At 45.1% G+C, this 12,385-nt stretch overlaps 1 protein-coding gene across 2 annotated transcripts in view; it reads left to right on the plus strand.

Moving 5' to 3' along the window:
• Positions 1–9,769: 9,769 nt before the first annotated feature.
• LOC109880514 (cysteine/serine-rich nuclear protein 3-like) overlaps positions 9,770–12,385 on the plus strand; it is a 21,654-nt gene continuing 19,038 nt past the window's right edge. Inside the window, exons 1-2 of one of the 2 annotated variants that reach the window (XM_031824331.1) lie at positions 9,770–10,030; positions 11,141–11,190. The gene's annotated coding sequence lies outside the window, so the exon portion shown is untranslated. The remainder of the gene's footprint in view (positions 10,031–11,140; positions 11,191–12,385) is intronic. The other variant, XM_031824330.1, reaches the window with a different exon arrangement.

The following is a 12,385-nucleotide window of genomic DNA, read 5'->3' on the forward strand; positions in this document are numbered from 1 at the left end:
GATATGAGAGAGGGTTACAGCGGGATATGAGAAAGGGACACAGCGGGATATGAGAAAGGGACACGGGATATGAGGAAGGGACACAGCAGGATATGAGAAAGGGACACAGCGGGATATGAGAAAGGGATATAGCAGGATATGAGAAAGGGATACAGTGGGATATGAGAAAGGGATACAGCGGGATATGAGAAAGGGAGACAGCGGGATATGAGAAAGGGATACAGTGGGTTATGAGAAAGGGATACAGCGGGATATGAGAAAGGGATACAGCGGGATATGAGAAAGGGAGACAGCGGGATATGAGAAAGGGATACAGGGGATATGAGAAAGGGACACAGCGGGATATGAGAGAGGGATACAGTGGGATATGAGAAAGGGACACAGCAGGATATGAGAAAGGGACACAGCAGGATATGAGAAAGGGACACAGCGGGATATGAGAAAGGGACACAGCAGGATATGAGAAAGGGACACAGCGGGATATGAGAAAGGGATACAGCGGGATATGAGAAAGGGATACAGGGGATATGAGAAAGGGATACAAGGAATATGAGAAAGGGATACAGGAGATATGAGAAAGGGACATAGCGGGATATGAGAAAGGGATACAGCGGGATAAGAGAAAGGGATACAGGAGATATGAGAAAGGGATACAGCGGGATATGAGAAAGGGATACAGCGGGATATGAGAAAGGGAGACAGCGGGATATGAGAAAGGGATACAGGGGATATGAGAAAGGGACACAGCGGGATATGAGAGAGGGATACAGTGGGATATGAGAAAGGGACACAGCAGGATATGAGAAAGGGACACAGCAGGATATGAGAAAGGGACACAGCGGGATATGAGAAAGGGACACAGCAGGATATGAGAAAGGGACACAGCGGGATATGAGAAAGGGATACAGCGGGATATGAGAAAGGGATACAGGGGATATGAGAAAGGGATACAAGGAATATGAGAAAGGGATACAGGAGATATGAGAAAGGGACATAGCGGGATATGAGAAAGGGATACAGCGGGATAAGAGAAAGGGATACAGGAGATATGAGAAAGGGATACAGGGTATATGAGAAAGGGACACAGGGGATATGAGAAAGGGATACAGCGGGATATGAGAAAGGGACACAGCAGGATATGAGAAAGGGACACAGCGGGATATGAGAAAGGGACACAGCGGGATATGAGAAAGGGACACAGCGGGATATGAGAAAGGGATACAGCGGGATATGAGAAAGGGATACAGGGGATATGAGAAAGGGATACAAGGAATATGAGAAAGGGATACAGGAGATATGAGAAAGGGACATAGCGGGATATGAGAAAGGGATACAGCGGGATAAGAGAAAGGGATACAAGAGATATGAGAAAGGGATACAGGGTATATGAGAAAGGGACACAGGGGATATGAGAAAGGGTTACAGGGGATATGAGAGAGGGATACAGCAGGATATGAGAGAGGGTTACAGCGGGATATGAGAAAGGGACACAGCGGGATATGAGAAAGGGATACAGCGGGATATGAGAAAGGGATACAGCGAAAATGAGAAAGGGATACAGGGGATATGAGAAAGGGATACGGCGGGATATGAGAAAGGGATACAGCGGGATATGAGAAAGGGACACAGCGGGATATGAGAAAGGGATACAGGGGATATGAGAAAGGGATACAGGGGTTATGAGAAAGGGATACAGCGGGATATGAGAAAGGGATACAGCGGGATATGAGAAAGGGTTACAGGGGATATGAGAGAGGGATACAGCAGGATATGAGAGAGGGTTACAGCGGGATATGAGAAAGGGACACAGCGGGATATGAGAAAGGGACACGGGATATGAGGAAGGGACACAGCAGGATATGAGAAAGGGACACAGCGGGATATGAGAAAGGGATATAGCAGGATATGAGAAAGGGATACAGTGGGATATGAGAAAGGGATACAGCGGGATATGAGAAAGGGAGACAGCGGGATATGAGAAAGGGATACAGTGGGTTATGAGAAAGGGATACAGCGGGATATGAGAAAGGGATACAGCGGGATATGAGAAAGGGAGACAGCGGGATATGAGAAAGGGATACAGGGGATATGAGAAAGGGACACAGCGGGATATGAGAGAGGGATACAGTGGGATATGAGAAAGGGACACAGCAGGATATGAGAAAGGGACACAGCAGGATATGAGAAAGGGACACAGCGGGATATGAGAAAGGGACACAGCAGGATATGAGAAAGGGACACAGCGGGATATGAGAAAGGGATACAGCGGGATATGAGAAAGGGATACAGGGGATATGAGAAAGGGATACAAGGAATATGAGAAAGGGATACAGGAGATATGAGAAAGGGACATAGCGGGATATGAGAAAGGGATACAGCGGGATAAGAGAAAGGGATACAGGAGATATGAGAAAGGGATACAGGGTATATGAGAAAGGGACACAGGGGATATGAGAAAGGGATACAGCGGGATATGAGAAAGGGACACAGCAGGATATGAGAAAGGGACACAGCGGGATATGAGAAAGGGACACAGCGGGATATGAGAAAGGGACACAGCGGGATATGAGAAAGGGATACAGCGGGATATGAGAAAGGGATACAGGGGATATGAGAAAGGGATACAAGGAATATGAGAAAGGGATACAGGAGATATGAGAAAGGGACATAGCGGGATATGAGAAAGGGATACAGCGGGATAAGAGAAAGGGATACAAGAGATATGAGAAAGGGATACAGGGTATATGAGAAAGGGACACAGGGGATATGAGAAAGGGATACAGCGGGATATGAGAAAGGGAAACAGGTAATATGAGAAAGGGATACAGGGAATATGAGAAAGGGATACAGGAGATATGAGAAAGGGAAACAGCGGGATATGAGAAAGGGACACAGTGGGATATGAGAAAGGGATACAGGGTATATGAGAAAAGGATACAGGAGATATGAGGAAGGGACACAGCAGGATATGAGAAAGGGACACAGCGGGATATGAGAAAGGGATATAGCAGGATATGAGAAAGGGATACAGTGGGATATGAGAAAGGGATACAGCGGGATATGAGAAAGGGAGACAGCGGGATATGAGAAAGGGATACAGTGGGTTATGAGAAAGGGATACAGCGGGATATGAGAAAGGGATACAGCGGGATATGAGAAAGGGAGACAGCGGGATATGAGAAAGGGATACAGGGGATATGAGAAAGGGACACAGCGGGATATGAGAGAGGGATACAGTGGGATATGAGAAAGGGACACAGCAGGATATGAGAAAGGGACACAGCAGGATATGAGAAAGGGACACAGCGGGATATGAGAAAGGGACACAGCAGGATATGAGAAAGGGACACAGCGGGATATGAGAAAGGGATACAGCGGGATATGAGAAAGGGATACAGGGGATATGAGAAAGGGATACAAGGAATATGAGAAAGGGATACAGGAGATATGAGAAAGGGACATAGCGGGATATGAGAAAGGGATACAGCGGGATAAGAGAAAGGGATACAGGAGATATGAGAAAGGGATACAGCGGGATATGAGAAAGGGATACAGCGGGATATGAGAAAGGGAGACAGCGGGATATGAGAAAGGGATACAGGGGATATGAGAAAGGGACACAGCGGGATATGAGAGAGGGATACAGTGGGATATGAGAAAGGGACACAGCAGGATATGAGAAAGGGACACAGCAGGATATGAGAAAGGGACACAGCGGGATATGAGAAAGGGACACAGCAGGATATGAGAAAGGGACACAGCGGGATATGAGAAAGGGATACAGCGGGATATGAGAAAGGGATACAGGGGATATGAGAAAGGGATACAAGGAATATGAGAAAGGGATACAGGAGATATGAGAAAGGGACATAGCGGGATATGAGAAAGGGATACAGCGGGATAAGAGAAAGGGATACAGGAGATATGAGAAAGGGATACAGGGTATATGAGAAAGGGACACAGGGGATATGAGAAAGGGATACAGCGGGATATGAGAAAGGGACACAGCAGGATATGAGAAAGGGACACAGCGGGATATGAGAAAGGGACACAGCGGGATATGAGAAAGGGACACAGCGGGATATGAGAAAGGGATACAGCGGGATATGAGAAAGGGATACAGGGGATATGAGAAAGGGATACAAGGAATATGAGAAAGGGATACAGGAGATATGAGAAAGGGACATAGCGGGATATGAGAAAGGGATACAGCGGGATAAGAGAAAGGGATACAAGAGATATGAGAAAGGGATACAGGGTATATGAGAAAGGGACACAGGGGATATGAGAAAGGGTTACAGGGGATATGAGAGAGGGATACAGCAGGATATGAGAGAGGGTTACAGCGGGATATGAGAAAGGGACACAGCGGGATATGAGAAAGGGATACAGCGGGATATGAGAAAGGGATACAGCGAAAATGAGAAAGGGATACAGGGGATATGAGAAAGGGATACGGCGGGATATGAGAAAGGGATACAGCGGGATATGAGAAAGGGACACAGCGGGATATGAGAAAGGGATACAGGGGATATGAGAAAGGGATACAGGGGTTATGAGAAAGGGATACAGCGGGATATGAGAAAGGGATACAGCGGGATATGAGAAAGGGTTACAGGGGATATGAGAGAGGGATACAGCAGGATATGAGAGAGGGTTACAGCGGGATATGAGAAAGGGACACAGCGGGATATGAGAAAGGGACACGGGATATGAGGAAGGGACACAGCAGGATATGAGAAAGGGACACAGCGGGATATGAGAAAGGGATATAGCAGGATATGAGAAAGGGATACAGTGGGATATGAGAAAGGGATACAGCGGGATATGAGAAAGGGAGACAGCGGGATATGAGAAAGGGATACAGTGGGTTATGAGAAAGGGATACAGCGGGATATGAGAAAGGGATACAGCGGGATATGAGAAAGGGAGACAGCGGGATATGAGAAAGGGACACAGCAGGATATGAGAAAGGGACACAGCGGGATATGAGAAAGGGACACAGCGGGATATGAGAAAGGGACACAGCGGGATATGAGAAAGGGATACAGCGGGATATGAGAAAGGGATACAGGGGATATGAGAAAGGGATACAAGGAATATGAGAAAGGGATACAGGAGATATGAGAAAGGGACATAGCGGGATATGAGAAAGGGATACAGCGGGATAAGAGAAAGGGATACAAGAGATATGAGAAAGGGATACAGGGTATATGAGAAAGGGACACAGGGGATATGAGAAAGGGATACAGCGGGATATGAGAAAGGGATACAGGTAATATGAGAAAGGGATACAGGGAATATGAGAAAGGGATACAGGAGATATGAGAAAGGGAAACAGCGGGATATGAGAAAGGGACACAGTGGGATATGAGAAAGGGATACAGGGTATATGAGAAAAGGATACAGGAGATATGAGAAAGGGATACAGGGGATATGAGAAAGGGACACAGTGGATATGAGAAAGGGATACAGTGGGATATGAGAAAGGGACACAGCGGGATATGAGAAAGGGACACAGCAGGATATGAGAAAGGGACACAGCGGGATATGAGAAAGGGACACAGCGGGATATGAGAAAGGGACACAGCGGGATATGAGAAAGGGACACAGCGGGATATGAGAAAGGGACACAGCGGGATATGAGAAAGGGACACAGCGGGATATGAGAAAGGGACACAGCGGGATATGAGAAAGGGACACAGCGGGATATGAGAAAGGGATACAGCGGGATATGAGAAAGGGATACAGATTGAGCGATCAGATCATCTTAATGAGTGCGAGGCCATGTGGCAGATGCATCTGATAGTACTGTGGGGATATAGTATCCAGGTTCATTTGAACCTGTGGCATATACATTATTTAGTGGAGGCCAAAGGTATGTGTGTCACTTTCAAATGGATCCTGTATCCGCCTGGCACACTCATCTTACAGGAGTTGCAACACTCACGTGCATGCGTACGCATGCACACAAACACATGCACATGAACTCAGCAAAAAAATAAATGTCCCCTCACTGTCAACTGCGTTTATTTTCAGCAAAGTTAAAATGTGTAAGTATTTGTATGAACATGACAAGATTCAACAACTGAGACATAAACTGAACAAGTTTCACAGACATGTGACTAACAGAAATTGAATAATGTGTCCCTGAACAAAGGGGGGGGGGGGGTCAAAATCAAAAGTAACAGTGAGTATCTGGTGTGGCCACCAGCTGCATTAAGGACTACATTAAGTGCATCTCCTCGTCATGGACTGCACCAGATTTGCCCGTTCTTGCTGTGAGGTTGCCCACTCTTCTACCAAGGCACCTGCAAGTTCCCAGACATTTTTTGGGGGGAAAGGCCCTAGCCCTCACCCTCCGATCCAACAGGTTCCAGACGTGCTCAATGGGATTGAGATCTGGGCTCTTCGCTAGCCATGGCAGAACACTGAAAATCCTGTCTTGCAGGAAGGAAATCCCGCACAGAACTAGCAGTATGGCTGGTGGCATTGTCATGCTGGAGGGTCATGTCAGGATGAGCCTGCAGGAAGGGTACCACATGAGGGAGGAGGATGTCTTCCCTGTAATGCACAGCGTTGCGATTGCCTGCAATGACAACAAGCTCAGTCCGATGATGCTGTGACACATCGCCCCAGACCATGACGTATGCTCCACATCCAAAACGATCCCGCTCCAGAGTACAGGGCTCAGTGTAACGCTCATTCCTTCGACGATAAACGTGAATCTGACCATCACCCCATGTAAGACAAAACCGCGGCTCCTCAGTGAAGAGCACTTTTTGCCAGTCCTGTCTGGTCCAGTGATGGTGTGTTTGTGCTCATAGGCAATGTTGTTTCCGGTGGTCTGGTAAGGACCTGCCTTACAACAGGCCTACAAGCCCTCAGTCCAGCCTCTCTCATCCTATTGCAGACAGTCTGAGCACTGATGGAGGGATTGTGCGTTCCTGGTGTAACTCGGGCAGTTGTTGTTGCCATCCTGTACCTGTAATTTATTGCCCGTGCCACATCTGCAGTTCTCATGCCTAAGGCACGTTCACGCAGATGGGCAGGGACCCTGGGCATCTTTATTTTGGTGTTTTTCAGAGTCAGTAGGTCTGCCTCTTTAGTGTCCTAAGTTTTCCTAACTGTGACCTTAATTGCCTACCGTCTGTAAGCTGTTAGTGTCTTAACAACCGTTCCACAGGTGCATGTTAATTCATTGTTTATGGTTCATTGAACAAGCATGGGGAACAGTGTTTAAACCCTTTACAAGGAAGAGCTGTGAAGTTATTTGGATTTTTATGAATTATCTTTGAAAGACAGGGTCCTGAAAAAGGGACATTTCTTTTTTTGATGAGGTTTACATACACACACACACACACACACACACACACACACACACACACACACACACACACACACACACACACACACACACACACACACACACACACACACACACACACTGCCCTCTCCCTCCCAAAGCGGATCAGAAGTAAGAAATGGGCCTCATAATCTGTAGCCCTAAAGTCCTCTTCATTCCCATGGAAAAGACATAAGTCAACAGTTACATACCAGCCATCTCATGACAAGTAGGAATATCATTTGTTATCATGGAATGCAAAAAGTAGGATGGGGGTGTATTTCCCTACAGAGAAGTTCTCCATGAAAACCCCCCCACTGTATTGCTTCTTTTGTATCCAAATAAAAGCTCTCATTTCTAAACGTTCATTAGATTAACGTGGGCTTTTTTTCAGCAGACGGGGAATTGCTGCATGCAGTACTAGACATGTGGGTAGGTACGATCTATTCCTGGCTTTCTAGTCACTCAGTATCAGATCTCTGTCTCGCATACTCCAGTTACTGAGGTTTATTTCAGAGCTTGGTTTTCACACGTCACCGATACGGCAGGTGAGAAGGGACACTCTACCTAGTGAATAGTAACACTAATACTGCAGCCTATGTTTACACAATGTTTCATGGGGTGTTCATGTAGCTCAACAGCTACAACAGAGATGCACATGGCACTCAATGCCTTGGACGTTATGGGACTTCATCAAACATTTCCTCTTATATCATTTAGTTGTGCTTATTTCACGATAGGTGTTAAACAGTGTATTGACCTTCCTTATTTATTGACTATACATCTTGAAACAAACGTCCATTTGATTGAACTTCTAACAATGCTTGACCAAAAGAACAATGCATAAACTGTTATTGAAGATTTTTTCCCCAAACGTTACACTGCTTCCCCCTGTTCAATCATTCGTCATGTTCTCTTGACAGCCGGGGGGAATAGTTTAATGACTGACTTCCCGGAAACCAGACTGAAGAGACAGATTGCAATATAGACAGTTGAGAGTTCACCATTTTAGTGAGGGAAAGCTTCATCTTGAAGTTTTGGAGGGGAATGACTAGGCTACAAGCAAAGAACTATTTAACTTATACTAAGCTTTAGGCCAAAGTTAGGTTGTTTGGCTTGGTACTCTGCCCAGACCAGACCGTTCTTTAAACACAAACTCAGATGGTATCTGGACATTTCTCAGCCACCTCTCTCTCTCTCTACTGCTGCTGCTGCTGGCTCATTTAGCTCTCATTACAATGCAGCTAGAGTCAACAGGGGATAAGGGTCTCATAGAACCTATGTTTCCCAGGTACTAAAGTAAGACTTTCTTTTACAAAGACAGATGGAAGACGATGAATGTGCAAGACAATCAACATGAGTTACCTTTGTGTATGTAGACTGCAATGAGCCCTACAGTGCCTGTCATTAATACAGATTCAGGATCTTAATTTGAGCCAGTTTGTTACAGCAGGAAAGGACATTTGAATTATTATGTGGATTACAATTAATGGATATTTTTGAAGGGGTTGATACATTTTTTCGTTAAGGTAAATCAAGTCTGAAATGTCAAAGTGGAAATTACAAATGTAGAAGCTTTTTGTAAACTCAAACACACTACAGATTTACATTTCCTGTTGTGCAGGAAAATTCTCAGCAACAAAAGAATGATCAAATACGTCTGTAAAACCAGAGACTGGAAATGGAACAGAACGGAGCCAGAGCAATGTGTGGGCTGTGAGCGCCCTCTACTGTCTCCTGGCTCTAATATCACGCTCTCCAGTACCCATTGATAAAAATAAAAAAAATAGGCCAATGCTGCAAATGGCCCCAAGTAGTTGCTATTAAGTAATCTATTCAAATAAACGATGTGCTATACCCAAATCCAACACTTGGATAAAACAAATGTAATGAAATATCACATGATAATCATACAGAATATACTATATATATTAGTTATTATACAACTATAACAACGTGTGGACACATCCTGGCAGGGTGTTTCTTTACCTCAGCTACGACATTCAAATATAATACTTATTCTTGACAGCTCAATACATAAAACAATACATGGTTAAATATTTAAATACCCCGCTGAGAGGCTAGCCAAGCTTTCCACTGGATGGCAGCAAAACATTTCCACCGCACCAAATCCATAGCTGAGCCACACACACACACACACACACACACACACACACACACACGCACGCGCACACACACAGCTTCTTATCTGAAGACCAAAGACCACAATTATTTTTTGTTGGAGTTGACAAAAATATTGTTTTATGTTTTCAAAGACAGGCTGCCTTGTTTCAAAAACGTGTAATCGTTTGCTACAGTAGCCGACACTTTGGTAGTCCACGTATAATTTCATTCACCTGGGAATGATTGGCTAACCGTAGTCACGTTGCCTGTAGGGCTCGTGTCAACCCCTTTCTCTCCACCATTGTCAGCGCGCGCAGCCGAAAAGACCTCCACGCATCAGTCGTGCTGCAAAACCTACTAATTCATTTACAACATAATCAGTTACAGGACCATATCACTCTGTTATGCGTTTGTGTGTATGGTGCGCAAATATAATTTAAGCTGCATTGACAATTAGCCTTTAATTTAACAGTTGTCATTGAGATTTGTTTATTTTAGCCAGTACGGGACTTAATGTTATACAGTTGCCAGTTTTTCGTGATGGGTTTGACAAGATGATTGGTAAGTCACTGTTTTTGATACCTCTGTATTAGTCTTTCCCTCTAGCCTTTTCAATTCCTATATAGCACGGCATACCGCGATACCCTGAGCGCATTACTGTGCTTTTTCACTATCTGAATCTTAAACAAGCTGAGTGAGTGCATGATTTGAGAGATGTTACGCTAACAATGCACATATTTTGCAAATATAAAGTGTTTTGGAATAGAATAGTACATTTTGTTGTAGGATACGTGGTTTGTCATAGAGGCCTCAGAGCCTTCAGGTTTTCTTGCTTTGTCACAGGCATAACTACATTACGTTTTCATTCAAAAGGTTTCACCACTGTGTTTTATTATTAAAACAATTTGACATTGGTTATATATAAGTTCTAGTTTATATTCTAGTACCCCCAAAACATGTATAATTAATGGCATCATAGTTTAACCTTTTCTGTTGAACTTATTCCAAGGTTATGCCTAGTTAAAACAGATTGATTAAACTGTGTTTGCATGTCTTATCATAACAAAATCTATGCTCTTGTAAACACACACACACACACACACACACACACACACACACACACACACACACACACACACACACACACACACACACACACACACACACACACACACACACACACACACACACACACACACACACACACACACACACACACACACACACACACACACACACACACACACACACACACACACACACACACACACACACACACACACACACACACACACACACACACACACACAAACACACACACACACACACACACTTCAGTGCTGCAGAGAGGAGGCTACTGCCCCAGTCAGTCTGTTGAGAAAGGGAAACTGTGTGTGTAGAACTGCTGGGCCCCACTCCTGAGTCCCCTGGGAACCAATTATTCATCACAAGAGGAGAAGGGGGAGGAGGGGGTTGTGGTAGGGGGGCAGCAACGCCTGCTTTCCACTTCCCCAAGCCAAACTCTCACTATAGGCTGTGTCTCACTGCATGAGTAGTTTCTATGAGAACCCAATCCACACTATTAGTGAATTGTGTCTCACTATATTTCAGCCATTGTCAAATAAGAACACATTAGCTCATCAGTCCTCACCTGTGCGCATTTCCTTACAGGCCAGCGACTTCTCATGCAAACAACCTAACTTGATCTCTCAGCATCTAAGGTAGGTTGGCTTTAACTTGTCCAAGCATTGTTGTTCCAGTTTGTATAGACTGATTTTAAACATAAACTCCATATAAGGTCTGTCCAACTGACAGCCCTGTTAGCTGTCTGGCGTTTCCTAAAAGGTTCCTGATGGGAGAAGTCATCATGTAGTGAGTGGGGCAGCTAAGTGTCCGTGCAGGCTGAATGATGCTTGATTTATCTGGGTAGAGCCTCTCTTTGTCCACCACCACATGGTTATTATCTCTGCAGGAGATAGCAGGGGAGAGAAAATAGAACTGGAGAAGTATGGGGTGTTATTACACAATACAATGCAAAGACACAGACACACACACACACACACACACACACACACACACACACACACACACACACACACACACACACACACACACACACACACACACACACACACACACACACACACACACACACACACACACACACACACACACCACACACACACTCTGTAAAGGTCACCCTGATTCTCTGTCTGTCAACATCTGTCTATCAAATCCATCATCAAGCAATTCCCAATGCATAAATTATATTACTAGGTGTCATGCTATATTATTAAGGTGAAGGATACATTGTTACGATTTCATAGCGAGGGAGGGAGGGAGGGAGGGAGGGAGGGAGGGAGGGAGGGAGGGAGGGAGGGAGGGAGGGAGGGAGGGAGGGAGGGAGGGAGGGAGGGAGGGAGGGAGGGAGGGAAAGCGGTTGCATCATTGTCTGTTAAAGATAGTATTCTAGTCACACTCCCAATGAATGCTTCATAATGCATAGTAATAATATGATTGTCTATACTGTATTTCACATGTAGAATTGTATTACTATTCTGTATTTCAATGGATCATTCTGTATTGTCATTGATACAGCTCCATAACTATTGTGTGCAACCACACTGTATATTAATTGCATCTATACTCATCGCCCCTCCTGGCTAGCATACATAACAGTTCTTCTTTGTGAGATGTGATATACTTCCCAGTCCAACTCATGCTTCAGCATAGTGCTCTCCCCTCTCCTCCACCCCCCTCCCCTCACTCCACCCTCCTCCCCCTCGTGGCTGGTTGCCATGGCAGCTGATTGGAATGTTCACTCAGTCTCCAGCAGCATATTGCTGTTCACCCCCTAGGAGAGGTAAAGCCGCTTACAAAAGGTAACATCTAGGATTTAACCAGGGTGCTGAGGTC

This window comes from Oncorhynchus kisutch, linkage group LG5, assembly GCF_002021735.2.
Source record: "Oncorhynchus kisutch isolate 150728-3 linkage group LG5, Okis_V2, whole genome shotgun sequence".
Taxonomy (NCBI): domain Eukaryota; kingdom Metazoa; phylum Chordata; class Actinopteri; order Salmoniformes; family Salmonidae; genus Oncorhynchus; species Oncorhynchus kisutch.